Source organism: Pseudophryne corroboree, chromosome 2, assembly GCF_028390025.1.
Source record: "Pseudophryne corroboree isolate aPseCor3 chromosome 2, aPseCor3.hap2, whole genome shotgun sequence".
Taxonomy (NCBI): Eukaryota; Metazoa; Chordata; class Amphibia; order Anura; family Myobatrachidae; genus Pseudophryne; species Pseudophryne corroboree.
This window is the reverse complement of record NC_086445.1, coordinates 75,594,565-75,609,190: the sequence shown is the minus strand read 5'-3', so window position 1 is coordinate 75,609,190 and position 14,626 is coordinate 75,594,565. Positions and strand designations below refer to the sequence as shown.

The window sequence follows — 14,626 nt, the reverse complement described above, 5'->3', positions numbered from 1 at the left end:
AGGTAGCGACAGCGGATTGCCACCAAACGATCAAAGCTTTCGGCCTCCCAGAATGCAACAGGCGCGTCCCTATATCCCTGCCTCCTGACTCGGACAAATCAGTTTTTTGTTTGGTACGGCAGGAGCCGGACCATGGTCAATGGGCTGCTGGTTTTTAGCAGCCATAAGCTTTTTTCTCTCCTTCGTCCTAGAGGATGCTGGGGACTCCAAAAGGACCATAGGGGGGGTATAGACGGGATCCGCAGGAGACATGGGCACTTTAAGACTTTAAATGGGTGTGAACTGGATCCTCCCTCTATGCCCCTCCTCCAGACCTCAGTTAGATTCTGTGCCCAGAGGAGACTGGTTGCACACTAGGGGAGCTCTACGGAGTTTGTCTAAAAAGACTTTTGTTAGGTTTATTATTTTCAGGGAGACCTGCTGGCTACAGGCTCCCTGCATCGTGGGAGTGAGGGGAGAGAAGCAGACCTACAAAGGCTCTGCTTCTTAGGCTACTGGACACCATTAGCTCCAGAGGGTCTGATCACTTGGTGCGCCTAGCTGCTCGTTCCCGGAGCCGCGCCGCCGTCCCCCTCACAGAGCCTGAAGAGAGAAGCCGGGTGAGTAGTAGAAGCAAGAAGACTTCAAAGGCGGCAGAAGACTTCGGATCTTCCTGAGGTACCGCGCAGCGGTCGCACTGCGCGCCATTGCTCCCTCACACAAGCGGCACTATATGAGTGCAGGGCGCAGGGGGGGCGCCCTGGGCAGCAATAAAACCTCACTTTTGAGACTGGCATGACACTATACATTGCATAGGCAATGTATACAGACCCCCGCCAGTATAAATAAAAGCGGGACCAAAGCGCGCCATGTAGTGGGCGGGGCTTCCTCCTTCAGCTCTAACCAGCGCCATTTTCTCCACAGCTTGCTGCAGAGACGCTGCTCCTGGCCCTTCACTGCTGTACATAAGTAACAGGGTGCACAAAAGGAGGGGGGACGACGACGAGAATTTGGTTTTGATTACTTGGTATAAAAGCGCTTACAGGTCTGGGGCATTAATTAATTCTTTCAGACCGGTGAGGCGCTGGGTGTGAGCTGGCAAACTCCCTTTCTGTCTCTCTGAAGGACCTTACTGTGGGTCTGTCCACTATAGCCCAGTGTGTTTGGGGGTGTCGGTACGCATGTGTCGACATGTCTGAGGTAGAAGGCTCTTCTCAGGAGGAGGCTGGTGTGGGAGCTGAACAGAATGTGGGAGTGACTCCGTCGGCACCGCCTACTGCTGATTGGGTAGATATGTGGAGTGTTTTAAATGCAAGTGTGGCTTTATTGCATAAGAGGTTAGACAATTTTGAGTCTCAGAACCAAGCATGGAGACAATCCATGGGAGATGTTTTGTTACAATCTCAGACCCCCTCAGGGTCACAAAAACGTTCATTTACCCAGATAGCAGACTCAGATACCGACACGGATTCCGACTCCAATGTCATCTATAATGATGCCAAGTTACATCCTAAGGTGGCTTAGAGTATTCAGTACATGATTGTGGCAATTAAAGATGTGTTACATATCACAGAAGACCCCACTGTCCCTGACACAAGGGTCTGTATGTTTAAGGGAAAGAAACCTGAGGTAATGTTTCCTCCCTCTCATGAACTGAACGCTCTTTTTGAAAAAGCTTTGGAGTCTCCTGACAAGAGACTGCAGATTCCCAGGAGAATTGCTATGGCGTATCCTTTTCCCTCGCAGGATAGGTTACGGTGGGAATCCTCACCCACGGTGGACAAAGCTCTGGCACGTTTGTCCAAGAAGGTGGCGTTACCGTCCCCTGACACGGCGGCCCTAAAGGATCCTGCGGATCGTGAGCAGGAAACTACCTTAAAATCTATTTATGTTACTACGGGTACGCTGCTCAGGCCGGCCGTGGCATCGGCATGGGTGAGTAGTGCTATTGAAAGGTGGGCAGATAACTTGTCATCTGACATAGACACCCTGGATAGGGATAACGTGATTTTCACGCTGGGTCACATCAGGGACGCAGCGATATATCTAAGGGAGGCGACGAGAGATATTGGCCTCTTGGGATCAAGGGCCAATGCCATGGCAATCTCGGCTAGGAGGGCATTGTGGACTCATCAATGGAATGGTGATGCTGACTCTAAAAAGGCTATGGAGGCTCTGCCCTTCAAAGGTGAAGTTTTGTTTGGTGAGGGCCTCGCGGATCTGGTTTCTACAACTACCGCGGGTAAGTCTTCTTTTTTGCCTTTTGTCCGTCCACAGCAAAAGAAAACGCCTCAATACCAGATGCAGTCCTTTCGGTCTCATAAATTCAGGAAAGGACGTGGATCTTCCTTCCGCGTGGACAGAGGTAAGGGAAGAGGAAAAAGATCGCCGGCTGTGGCAAGCTCCCAGGAGCAGAAGTCCTCCTAGGCTTCTACCAAATCCACCGCATGACGCTGGGGCTCCGCTGCGGGAGTCCGCACCGGTGGGGGCACGTCTTCAGCTCTTCGGTCAAGTCTGGGTTCGCTCGGGCCTGGATCCTTGGGTGCTGGAAATTGTGACCCAAGGATACAAACTGCAGTTCCAAGACGTGCCTCCACAACGATTTTTCAAATCGGCCTTACCAGTTTCTCATCCGGAGAGAGAGGTAGTGTGTGCTGCAATACAAAAGCTGTGTCAACAGCAAGTCATTGTCACGGTTCCCCCGTTACACCAAGGGAAAGGGTTTTATTCAACCCTGTTCGTGGTCCCGAAGCCGGATGGCTCGGTCAGACCGATTCTGAATTTAAAATCCCTCAACCTGTATTTAAAAAGATTCAAATTCAAGATGGAATCTCTCCAAACTGTGATCTCCAGTCTGGAGGAGGGGGGATTTTGTGGTGTCAGTCGACATAAAGGATGCATACCTACATGTCCCCTTATATCCTCCTCATCAGGCGTTCCTGAGGTTCGCTGTTCAGGATTGTCACTACCAATTTCAGACGTTGCCGTTTGGTCTTTCCATGGCCCCGAGGATTTTCACCAAAGTAATGGCGGAAATGATGGTGATCCTGCGCAAGCAAGGGGTCACAATTATCCCATACTTTAACGATATCCTGATAAAGGCGAGATCAAAGGAGCAGTTACTAAAAAACGTTGCGCCCTCCCTGGAGGTGCTGCAACAACATGGTTGGCTCCTAAATTTACCAAAGTCGCAGTTGATTCCGACAACTCGGCTGTCATTTTTGGGCATGATTCTGGACACGGATCTGCAGAGGATCTTTCTCCCGTTGGAAAAAGCTCAGGAACTCCAGAACATGGTCAAGGAACTTCTGAAACCGCCAAGAGTGTCGATTCATCACTGCACTTGAGTGCTTGGGAAAATGGTGGCGGCCTACGAGGCCATTCAGTTTGGCAGATTCCATGCAAGAACTTTTCAGTGGGACCTGCTAGACAAGTGGTCCGGGTCCCATCTGCACATGCACCGGAAGATAAGCCTGTCCCCCAGGGCCAGGGTTTCTCTCCTGTGGTGGCTCCAAAGTTCTCACCTTCTAGAGGGTCGCAGGTTCGGGATCCAGGATTGGGTTCTGGTGACCACGGACGCGAGTCTCCGAGGTTGGGGAGCAGTCACACAGGGACAAAATTTCCAGGGAAAAGGGTCAAGCCAGGAAGCTTGTCTGCACATAAACGTGCTGGAGTTAAGGGCCATCTACAACGGCCTTCAGCAAGCGGAACTTCTTCTTCGCGACCTACCCGTCCTGAATCAGTCGGACAACATTACAACCGTGGCGCATATAAACCGCCAGGGCGGAACAAAGAGCAGAGCGGCGATGGCGGAGGCCACCAAGATTCTTCGCTGGGCGGAAAAACATGCAAGCGCTCTGTCAGCGGTCTATATTCCAGGAGTGGACAACTGGAAAACTGGAAAGCAGACTTCCTCAGCAGACACGATCTCCATCCAGGAGTGTGGGGTCTTCATCAAGAGGTCTTTGCTGAAGTGACAAGTCGTTGGAGACTTCCTCAAATAGACATGATAGCGTCTCGCCTCAACAAGAAGCTTCAGACATATTGTTCCAGGTTGAGGGACCCTCAAGCAATAGCAGTGGATGCACTGGTGACACCGTGGGTGTTTCAGTCGGTCTATGTGTTCCCTCCACTTCCACTCATCCCAAAGGTGATAAGGATCATAAGAAGAACAAGGGTTCAGGCGATACTCGTTGTTCCAGATTGGCCACGGAGGGCTTGGTATCCGGATCTTCAGGAATTACTCACCGGAGATCCCTGGCCTCTTCCTCTAAGAGAGGACCTGTTCCAGCAGGGGCCGTGCGTGTTCCAGGACTTACCGCGGTTGCGTTTGACGGCGTGAAAGTTGAACGCCAAATCCTAGCTAGAAAGGTTATTCCCGGGGAAGTCATCCCCACTCTACTTAAAGCTAGAAAGGAGGTAACGGCGAAGCATTATCACCGTATTTGGAGAAAATATGTGTCTTGGTGTGAATCCAAGAAGGCTCCTACGGAAAAATTTCAGCTGGGTCGTTTTCTCCACTTTTTGCACGCAGGTGTGGATGCAGGCCTGAAGTTAGGCTCAGTTAAAGTGCAGGTTTCGGCCTTATAAATTTTCTTTCAAAGGGAATTAGCCTCACTTCCAGAAGTACAGACTTTTGTGAAGGGTGTGCTGTACATCCAACCTCCCTTTTTGCCCCCAGTGGCACCTTAACGTGGTGTTACAGTTCCTTACGTCACATTGGTTTGAACCTTTACAGAAGGTTGAGTTGAAATTTCTCACCTGGAAAGTAGTCATGCTGTTGGCCTTGGCGTCCGCAAGGCGGGTGTCCAAATTGGCGGCTTTGTCTCACAAAAGCCCCTATCTGATTTTCCATGTGGATAGAGCGGAATTGAGAACTCGTCAACAATTTCTGCCTAAGGTGGTTTCGTCGTTTCAGATGAACCAACCTATTGTGGTGCCTGTGGCTACTGAAGCCTTGGTGGATTCCAAGTCTCTTGATGTGGTCAGAGCTTTCAAAATTTATGTCGCCACAACAGCTCGTGTTAGGAAAACAGGGGCTCTGTTTGTCCTGTATGCGGCCAACAAGGTTGGCACTTTTGCTTCTAAGCAGACTATTGCACGCTGGATCTGTAATACGATTCAGCAGGCTCATTCTACGGCTGGATTGCCGTTACCGAAATCGGTGAAAGCCCATTCCACTAGGAAGGTGGGCTCATCTTGGGCAGCTGCCCGAGGCGTCTCGGCTTTACAGCTTTGCCGAGCAGCTACTTGGTCGGGTTCAAACACTTTTGCAAAGTTCTACAAGTTTGATACCCTGGCTGATGAGGACCTCATGTTTGCTCAGTCGGTGCTGCAGAGTCATCCGCACTCTACCGCCCGGTCTGGAGCTTTGGTATAAACCCCATGGTCCTTTTGGAGTCCCCAGCATCCTCTAGGACGAAGGAGAAATAGGATTTTAATACCTACCGGTAAATCCTTTTCTCTTAGTCCGTAGAGGATGCTGGGCGCCCGCCCCAGTGCGGACTCTATCTGCAGTACTTGTAAATAGTTATTGCTTATGTTACACAAAGGTTGTGTTTCGGTTAAGGTCAGCCTGTTGCTGATCTCTTTTGGTTCACGCTGTTAACTGGTTTTAGTTAAATGCCATGTTGTATGGTGTGTTGTGGTGTGAGCTGGTATGTATCTCACCCTTAGTTAACAAAATCCTTTTCCTCGAAATGTCCGTCTCCTCTGGGCACAGTTCCTATAACTGAGGTCTGGAGGAGGGGCATAGAGGGAGGAGCCAGTTCACACCCATTTAAAGTCTTAAAGTGCCTATGTCTCCTGCGGATCCCATCTATACCCCCTCATGGTCCTTTTGGAGTCCCCAGCATCCCCTACGGACTAAGAGAAAAGGATTTACTGGTAGTTATTAAAATCCTATTATTTTATTTTTATAGTCTTACTAGGTTTTTTTGAGCGATCTTTCTAAAAATCGTCTTATACGTACCTTAGAAAGAGTCGCTCCAACAACTCCCCGCCGGTTCGCGACAACGCTTACCCACGTGTACAGTGCTGTTTCGGCGGGCATCTGTGTAGGATGTACTAGCAAGTCCAGCAGATGTTACCAGGCTGTGGCCGGAACACGGGGAGAAGGTAAGGCATCAGTTCCGCTTAGTAGGGGAAACGCGAGATACAGTCGCACTGTTTCGGGATGGAGACTACCGAACAGTCGCTGACGCGTCTGCCACCTCGGGGGCACCAGCGCTAGCCCTCAGGGATCATAGGCTCCAGGGGGGTAGTAGGAGGCCGCGATCCCTAGGGTTGATGTCAGTAGTGGGGAGTAAGACGCTCCTTTGGTCGCCCCTCCCCCCGGTTTATGACCAGTTTCCTCCGAGTTTCCCGCCATGAACTGAGTGCCGCTTCCGTCTGAGACGCTGTGTATCTAAAAGGACCCAGTCGCAGCATAGGCGGCTGTATGACTGGTGCATCGGTGTTCACTTAGGCGTCTGTTGGTTCACGGGGCGGTTGTGTACACTAATAGCGTCTGGATCCACTCGGCGTTCACTAACGTATTGATCGATCCTGGAAGCGGGGTCTCCCTGTATCCCACTCTCCTGAGTCGGATGATACAGCACTAAGTCTCTATCTACGTCTGAGTACGAATAGTTGGATAAGTGCCTAATGCATATGAGTCTGTAAACTATTGCTGCTGTTTCTTTCGCTGTGTGACTGAATACGGTTAAACTCCTATATAAGGTAACGCAGTAATATGTTTCTCCTACATGCTTATCTGTAGTTGATTATGTGCTCATATTGCTTTGTATACTAATGTATAACCTGTCACCGATTGCTAGTGTGATTGCTGACTTTAATATAATTCTGTCAGTTTCTGTGTATTCCGATCCTCAATGCTGGTGCAAGGCAGGGAGGGATCGGATTTTATATCACTTTAACAAATTTTAAAGTGATTGCAGTCACAAATTGTGTAGTACACACTGTACAGGTGTGGGATATATTTATCATGTCTAAGCGAGGCAAGGGTGAGGAGGATACATTCTCCACAGCAGCTCCTACACTCATTTCATGTTTGTCTTGCAAAGCTGGGTTAACCTCTCAGGATCTGGTTCATAATGGATTATGTGCAAATTGTTTAGCTTTCACCAAAGCCTCTTGAATAATCCAAGGCAAGCACAGGTTCAAGTTGAACCACCATGGGTTACTTTTGCACAGACATTATCCAGTATAGCTGAATGGATAATGCCAGCTCCTATACCATGAATAGGTTACCCTATTAACCATTACTTTCAACATTCCACCTGGGGTTTATCACATCCAGTACAGGAAACGGCAGCCTCTCAACAAAAGCAGGCTGAAAGGCCGGTGGTAAGTAAATCACATAGACATGAAACAACATCTTCACAGTCTACACGTTTCAGATGAGGACTCGTCGGAGGATGAGGACTCATTGCACTCCGAGTCTGCATGCAGAGACGAGGATGAAGGCCTCAGCTCAGTGGACTTACCAGAGCTAGTTAGTGCTATGAAAGCCATTCTATCCTTAGAAGAGGCAGCAGAGCCTTTGGTAAAATCTAAGGCACCTGTGTTTAAACGTCCCAAAACAGTTAGGACTGAGTTTCGTGGGTCAGAACAGCTGACGGAAATTATGCAAGAGGCTTGGGTTACATCCAGTAAGAAGTTTAGAATTCCAATGAACTTGAATTCCCATTATCCTCCTCCGGCTGGGGACTGTTTAAAAAGGGAGGTGGCTCCCAAAGTCATTTGATTGGTGCGAAAATCTGCATTACCTCGCCTTCAACATCATTAAATGATGTCACGGATAGGAAAATAGATGGTTTTCTAAAAACCATTTTCTCCTTGTCTGGGGCAATCATAAGACCAGCCATGGCTTCAGCCTGGATAGCAAAAACAGTGGCACCCTGGGCTTATGCATTGGAGGATTGTCTTTCATTGGCATCTAGAGAGCAAAAATCCCATACTGCACATACCAAACAAGTGGCTATTTTTATGGAAGAAGCAGCCTTGGATATGGGTACAATTGCCTCTCAGGCATCAGCCTCAACAGTAGCAGCTCGCAGAGCAGTTTGGCTACATACATGGAAAGCTGACTCAGAATCCAAGGTTTTGGAGTCTTTGCTATTTACTGGAGATACTCTTTTTGGTAAAGAATTAAACAGTACAGTATTTTGGAGTCAGAAGCAGACTCTTAGAGAGTGAAGTTTCCTTCCATACACATATCTTAGCCTAGATTTCCAGCTTTTCGGCCCTTTCGGACCCAAGGAAAAGCAAAAGGAAAGGGTTATGGTAAACAGTCTCAATTTGACAAGTCTGGTAAGACTAAAAAGCGTTGGGCTACCAGAGGGCCGGCTTCCAAATCCGAAGATAAACCATCAACCTGATAGTGCGGGCCTCCACCTGGGGGACCCCAGGGTGGGAGTCTGACTTCTTCAGTTTGCACAGATCTGGCAGCAGTCTACCACAGATGCCTGGGTGCAAAAAGCGCTATCTCACGGTTATGCGTTTGCTTTCAAGAAACACCCTCCTCAACGTTTTTTTTTTGAACCAGCCCGTCTTCAGTGGAAACGAAGGACAGTACTTTGCAAGAGGCAGTTCAGAAGTTGCTTCAGTCAGGAGTGATAATTCCAATTCCTACTGCGCAACGAGGACAAGGTTTTTATTACATCCTGTTTCTAGTCCAGAAGCAAAATGTGTCGTTCCGGCCCATACTCAATCTCAAAGTACTGAACAAGTACATTTGGGTGCCTCTGTTTCATATGGAGACTTTTTGTTCCATTATTTTGGCCGTGTAGCCGGAGGATTTTATGGTATCCCTGGATATCCGTGATGCTTACCTACATGTTCCTATAGCACTGTGCAAAAAAGTGTGAGACAGCGCTTCTTACTTTGATTTAACTTTTATAAAATAAAACACAATAAAATACAATAACACATATAGATACTGGCCAGTATCTTAAAAATACATTATATTCCGCAACATATAATAATCATAACAGTATCACTTGGCCACATTAGAGCCTGCCAATTTTGATACCCTAATACTAAAATAAAGCTCTTATTTTATATCATCTCATAGATGTCCGTCTATAATCTGTAAAGCGCCTTGAGTTGGAGAAAGAGCGCTATATAAATTAAATTATTATTATTATTATTATTATTATTATTATAATCTTTGGAGGCAAGTAATCAGCAGTAATGTGCAAAATGATTTCTCACTGCAGATATTATGAAGCAGTTCTTTAGGGCACTACACTGAGGAAGCCGCTGATGGTAATTTGGAGGCGGAGAAACGCGTTTGTCACGGACAGGACACCCAAGGAGAGAAAACACTCTTGCAGCATTCTTCTGCTAAGCCGGCCTGCTAATATTTACTCTGCACACCCCAGTGCTAAGGGGAAAAGAAAACTGACTCTGCACAGTAGATTGGAAGTCCAGGCAAGGCTACAAGCCACAGGAGTAGCTGTGAGAGGTACTATTGGTGCTATACATGGTGCACTTAAAAGAACTGCTTATTACTAACCTGCAGTGAGATTGGTGCATGTGCATGGTGTACCTAAAGGAACTGCTTAATACTAACACGCTTTGATATTTGTGCATGGTATGCCTAAAAGAACTGCCTAATACTAATTTGATCTGATATTGGTACATATGCATGGTGTGCCCTAAAGAACTGCTTCATAATATCTGCAGTGAGAAATCATTTTGCGCATTGGCTGGTATCTACAGTATATGTGTTGTTGTATTTTATTGTGTTTTATTTTATAAAAGTTAAATCAAAGTAAGAAGCGCTGTCTCACACTTTTTTGCACTGTTTCCATGTTTGGGGCAATTGGAACTTAACCCTTGGGACTAGCTGCTGATAACTTTGAGGATAATAGCGCCAGGTGTATATTCCTTGTAAACATTCCTATAGCACTGTCCCATCAGCGCTATCTCAGGTTTGCTATCCTCCAGCAATACTTTCCGTTTCAGACCCTTCCATTTGGACTGGCCACAGCTCCCGGAGTATTCACCAAGATTATGATGGTAATGGCATCTTATCTCCGTCAACAGGGGTTACAGATTTTTCCATACCTCTACGAGTTATTAATCCTGGCACATTCTCAGGAATTGCTTCAGTGTTATCTGCAACAGACAATAGCTTGTTTGCAGAGACACAGTTGGCTCATAAATTGGGCAAAGTCGTCCCTGGTTCCGTCACAACGGATGACTCACTTGGGGGCTGGGTTGGATTCGGGTCTTCAGAGAGTAATTTTGCCTCTGAACAAAATATCCAAAATTCAGTCAAGGATTCAGTAACTGCTACACAGTCAAAGGGTATCCATTCACGCAGCAATGCTTGCTGGGGTTGATGGTGTCGACATGGTGGAGTATGCTCAGTTCCACTCGAGGCCTCTGCAACGTCTGATCCTTTCCAAATGGAATGGTTTTCATCAGACAATAAAAACGCGGACTATGGTCCTTCCTCTTAAAGTAAGGAGGTCATTAGCCTGGTGACTACAGACATCCCATCTGGACAAAGGGAGACCCTTTTGGATATCAGATTGGGAAATTCTGACAACAGATGCCAGCCTTCAGGGCTGGGGAACGGTGTCAGGAAGGAGTTGCTTCCAGGGGCAGTGGACCAAGGAAGAGAGTTGCCTGCCAATAAATATATCGGAACTTCGGGCCATATATATGGCACTTATTCAGGCAAAGGACATCATTCAGGGGAAACCAGTCCAAATCCGCTCGGACAATGCAACGGCAGTAGCGTACCTCAACCATCAGGCAGGAACTCGCAGCCAAAACGCAATGAAGGCGGTAAGTCACACGTTAAAGTGGGCAGAACTTCATCATCCAGCCTTGTCCGCAGTGTTCATTCCGGGAGTCCTAAACTGGGAAGCGGATTTTCTCAGTTGACACTCCATTTATGCAAACGAATGGGCTTTACACTCCCCGAGGTCTTCCAAAATCTGGTAGACAAGTGGGGGTTACTGGAGATAGATCTCATGGCGTCCCGTCAGAACAACAAAGTTCCCGCATACGGGTCAAGAACAAAGGATCCCAAAGCGATCTGTGTGGACGCCCTGTCAGTGAGATGGGACTTTCGTCTGGCCTATGTGTTTCCACCAATTGCCCTGTTACCCAGGGTAATGCGAAAGGCAAAACAAGGAGGGGGCGCCATGATACTAATAGCTACGGCTTGGCCCAGAAGACATTGGTACACAGATCTGCAAAGGCTGTCGATGGATGCTCCATTCCTACTCCCTCAACGTCCAGATCTACTGTCTCGGGGTCCTTGCTATCACAAGCACCTGGATTGACTGTCTTTGACGGCGTGGCTCTTGAGGCTTCCATCCTGAAAGCAAGAGGATTCTCACAACAGGTAATTCAAACAATGCTCAAAGCAAGGAAACCTTCCTCAGCTCGCATTTATCACCGAATATGGCAAGCCTATATTCAATCGTGCAGTGACCGGAAATTTTATCCTAGGTCTTTCGGAGTTTCCAGAGTCCTAGCATTCCTTCAGGCAGGAATGGACAAAGGTCTAAGGGTGGCTTCCTTGAGAGTGCAAGTGTCAGCATTGACTGTATGGTTCCAAAATAAAATTGCTAACCTACAGGATGTGCGCACTTTTTTTCCAGGGAATGCTGCACATTCAACCTCCTTTTGTTCCTCCTACAGTGCCTTAGGATTTAAGTTTAGTCCTAAAGGCTCTTCAATTTTCCCCATTTGAACCACTAAAACGAGTGGATCTTAAATGGTTGACGGCTAACGTTCTCTTTCTACTGGCTATTGCTTCAGCTAGAAGAGTTTCAGATTTAGGGGCTTTGTTATGTTGCCCTCCTTTTCTGATTTTTTATCCAGATAGAGCTGTTCTCAGGGTCTTCCTAAGGTGGTGTCTAAATTCCACCTTAACGAAGAAATTGTAGTCCCGGCCTTCCAAGGGGTGGACCTTTCTGCGGGAGATGCATCGTTGGACGTAGTCCGTGCTTTAATGATCTACGTGGCTCGTACTAGTGCCATCAGAAAAACAGACACTCTCTTTGTTCTCTACGGATTTCACAAGAGAGGATGGCCTGCTGATAAGTAGACACTGGCGAGTTGGCGTTGAATAACGATTTCAGAAGCATATTCGGAAGCTGATCTCCCTGTTCCGACTAATGTCTCTGCTCACTCTACTCATAAGGTAGGTCCGTCATGGAAAGCACAACATGGTGCTTCAGCAGAACAGATTTGTAAAGCAGCCACATGGTCTTCCATTAATACATTCATTAGACAGTATGCCTTTGATACCTTTGCCTCTCAGGACGCTGAATTTGGGCGAAGGATTCTCCTGTCCAATCAGGAGCGTCCCCACCACTAAATTGCTTTGGGAAATCCCAATGTTATCCTGTGGATAACCTGTGGACCCTGCAGGCGAAATAATCGTTATGGTAGACTTACCGTTGATAACTCTGTTTCTCCTAAGTCCACAGGGATCCCACCCTGACAAACCTGATTTGAGGATCCTTTCACTTACTAACCTCTTCCTTCTTGTGTGGAAGGGTGTGCATGTGTGTTCTTCTCGCCTGATTAGGGCTCTCTATGATGATCTTGACTTGAGCTTTGGAAAACAACTGATTTGCATGAGCCAGGAGGCAGGGTTATAGGGACAGGTTTGTTGCATTCTGGGAGGCCGAAAGCTTTGATCGTTTGGTGCCAATTCTCTGTCGCTACCTCATATCCCAATGTTATCCTGTGGATCCTGTGGACTTAGGAGAAAGAGTTATCAACGGTAAGTCTACCATAACGATTATTTTGCACTTTTTACCCCAAAAATGACATGTCATTATTGGACAATTAAAAACTTCTAAGTGCCTAACTAGTCATTCAGGGGAGTGTCCCAGGCGTTCAGAACCAAATCCCAACATTTTTAACTTAAAATTGGGGAAAATACCAATTTTTTTTATCACCTGCTCAGAGTTGGTGAATTGAAATTTGCGGTAAAATTACTGTGCAACCCTTTTTGGCGGACAATTGAATAGGCATGTTTCACCATTCCTGTTTTTGCGGCTAATTGCATTCACCCCATAATCACATTTCTTTGAGATGCTTGACAGCGCACTACGACATAATGATGCGTATCTCTGTCCTCTGTGTGCAGCGGGTATACCATGGGACAGATCTATTAATCCTGAAAAAGTGATAAAGCAGTGATAAGTGGAAGGTGATAACGCACCAGCCAATCAGCTCCTAACTGTCATTTTTCAAACCCGTAATGATTGGCTGGTGCGTTACCACCTTCCACTTATCCCTGCTTTATCACTTCACAAGGCTTAATACATCTGCCCCCATGTGCTGTAAGACACATAGAAGTAAGGATCTGAAAACACTTCAGTAGGCATGGTTACTGACAACCAGCATTATATGGCAAATAACTGGGGTAGAATATACTGCAACTCACCCGCCCAAATCACTATGTAAGCCTTTCAGTGTCTGAACATTGGGCAGTAGGAAAGTCCGAATACCAACACTGCTTGGAATACCACAGTGTCAGCGCCAAATCCTTAGTATGCAGTTCTGCTTAGGGTCAGGCCGTGCGCGGGAGGTGGGGGTTAGGTTTAGGCTGCTAGGGGAGGGTTAGGGTTAGGCTGCGGGTAGGGAAGGCTAGGGTAGGAGTGTTGGGGATTACGGTACTTACCTAGTAGGTGTTGGGATCCTGAGCGTTGGGTGCCGCTGTCTGTATTCTGACTGTTGACATCCCAAACACCGGGATCGCGATACCATCCCATTGATATTTAACGTTCTCTTTAACTACAGTATACTTTCTCTACCATGACGTCACATAAACCTGGATGGTGACCCCGTCATAAAGAGACAAGTTGCTGGAGGAACTTCTCTCTGCTTCTTAAGGCATTTGCACGGTCTTTATTATACAGTATTCTGTATATTCCATCTCTTTGTTCTCAGTCTGCTGCTTTGCTCTTCCTGCAGGATTATATCAAGTCAAATCTTCTTGAAAAGCGTTGTTTCATTCAGACTATGTAACAATGCTCATTTTCTATGCATTTATGTTCACCTTCTCTTCCTTTAAGTACAGTCTATACCAGCCTTGTTCTTTCTGATTTTCCATTGTTGTCCTGACAATTTGATGGTGGCTATATAGCTCTGCCCTGTTTGATTCTAATATATTCAGAGAAATCACAGTACTTTTGTTCATGCACCAATGTTATTCCCAAGCCAGCAATAACTCTTCATGTGACTAGCGGCAGTTGGTTCAAGTGTAGTAAAGCCCTTATTTAGCATTCATGTATAGGTTAATGGATGCATTAAATAGTACATGTGACCGGTTTGCCTCCCTATCATTCACAATTTATCCAGTAGTTTTACTGATCTGTATATCTGCTGCAGCACTTCATTGTCAGTGACTAGAGGAGGAGAGTTATCAAACCTTCCAGAGAAATAAAGTGGAGACGTTACCCATAGCATAGCCAGATGTTGATGGACTGCTCCACTTTATCTTCCTGAAAGGTTTGATACAGACTACCCCGGTAACTGATTCTGCTTTAGTCAAAAGTAACAGACAGAGAGTTGACTCCGGGGTGCTCGGTTCAACGTAAGACAGCTGGGGTACAAATTAAAATATAAGTTCCTATAGTATCTGTAGGTCAAATGATTAAAG

At 46.8% G+C, this 14,626-nt stretch overlaps 1 protein-coding gene across 4 annotated transcripts in view; it reads left to right on the top strand.

Annotated features, from left to right (window-relative positions):
* SLC36A4 (solute carrier family 36 member 4) overlaps positions 1–14,626 on the top strand; it is a 588,683-nt gene that overhangs the window by 100,369 nt on the left and 473,688 nt on the right. The window lies entirely within an intron of this gene.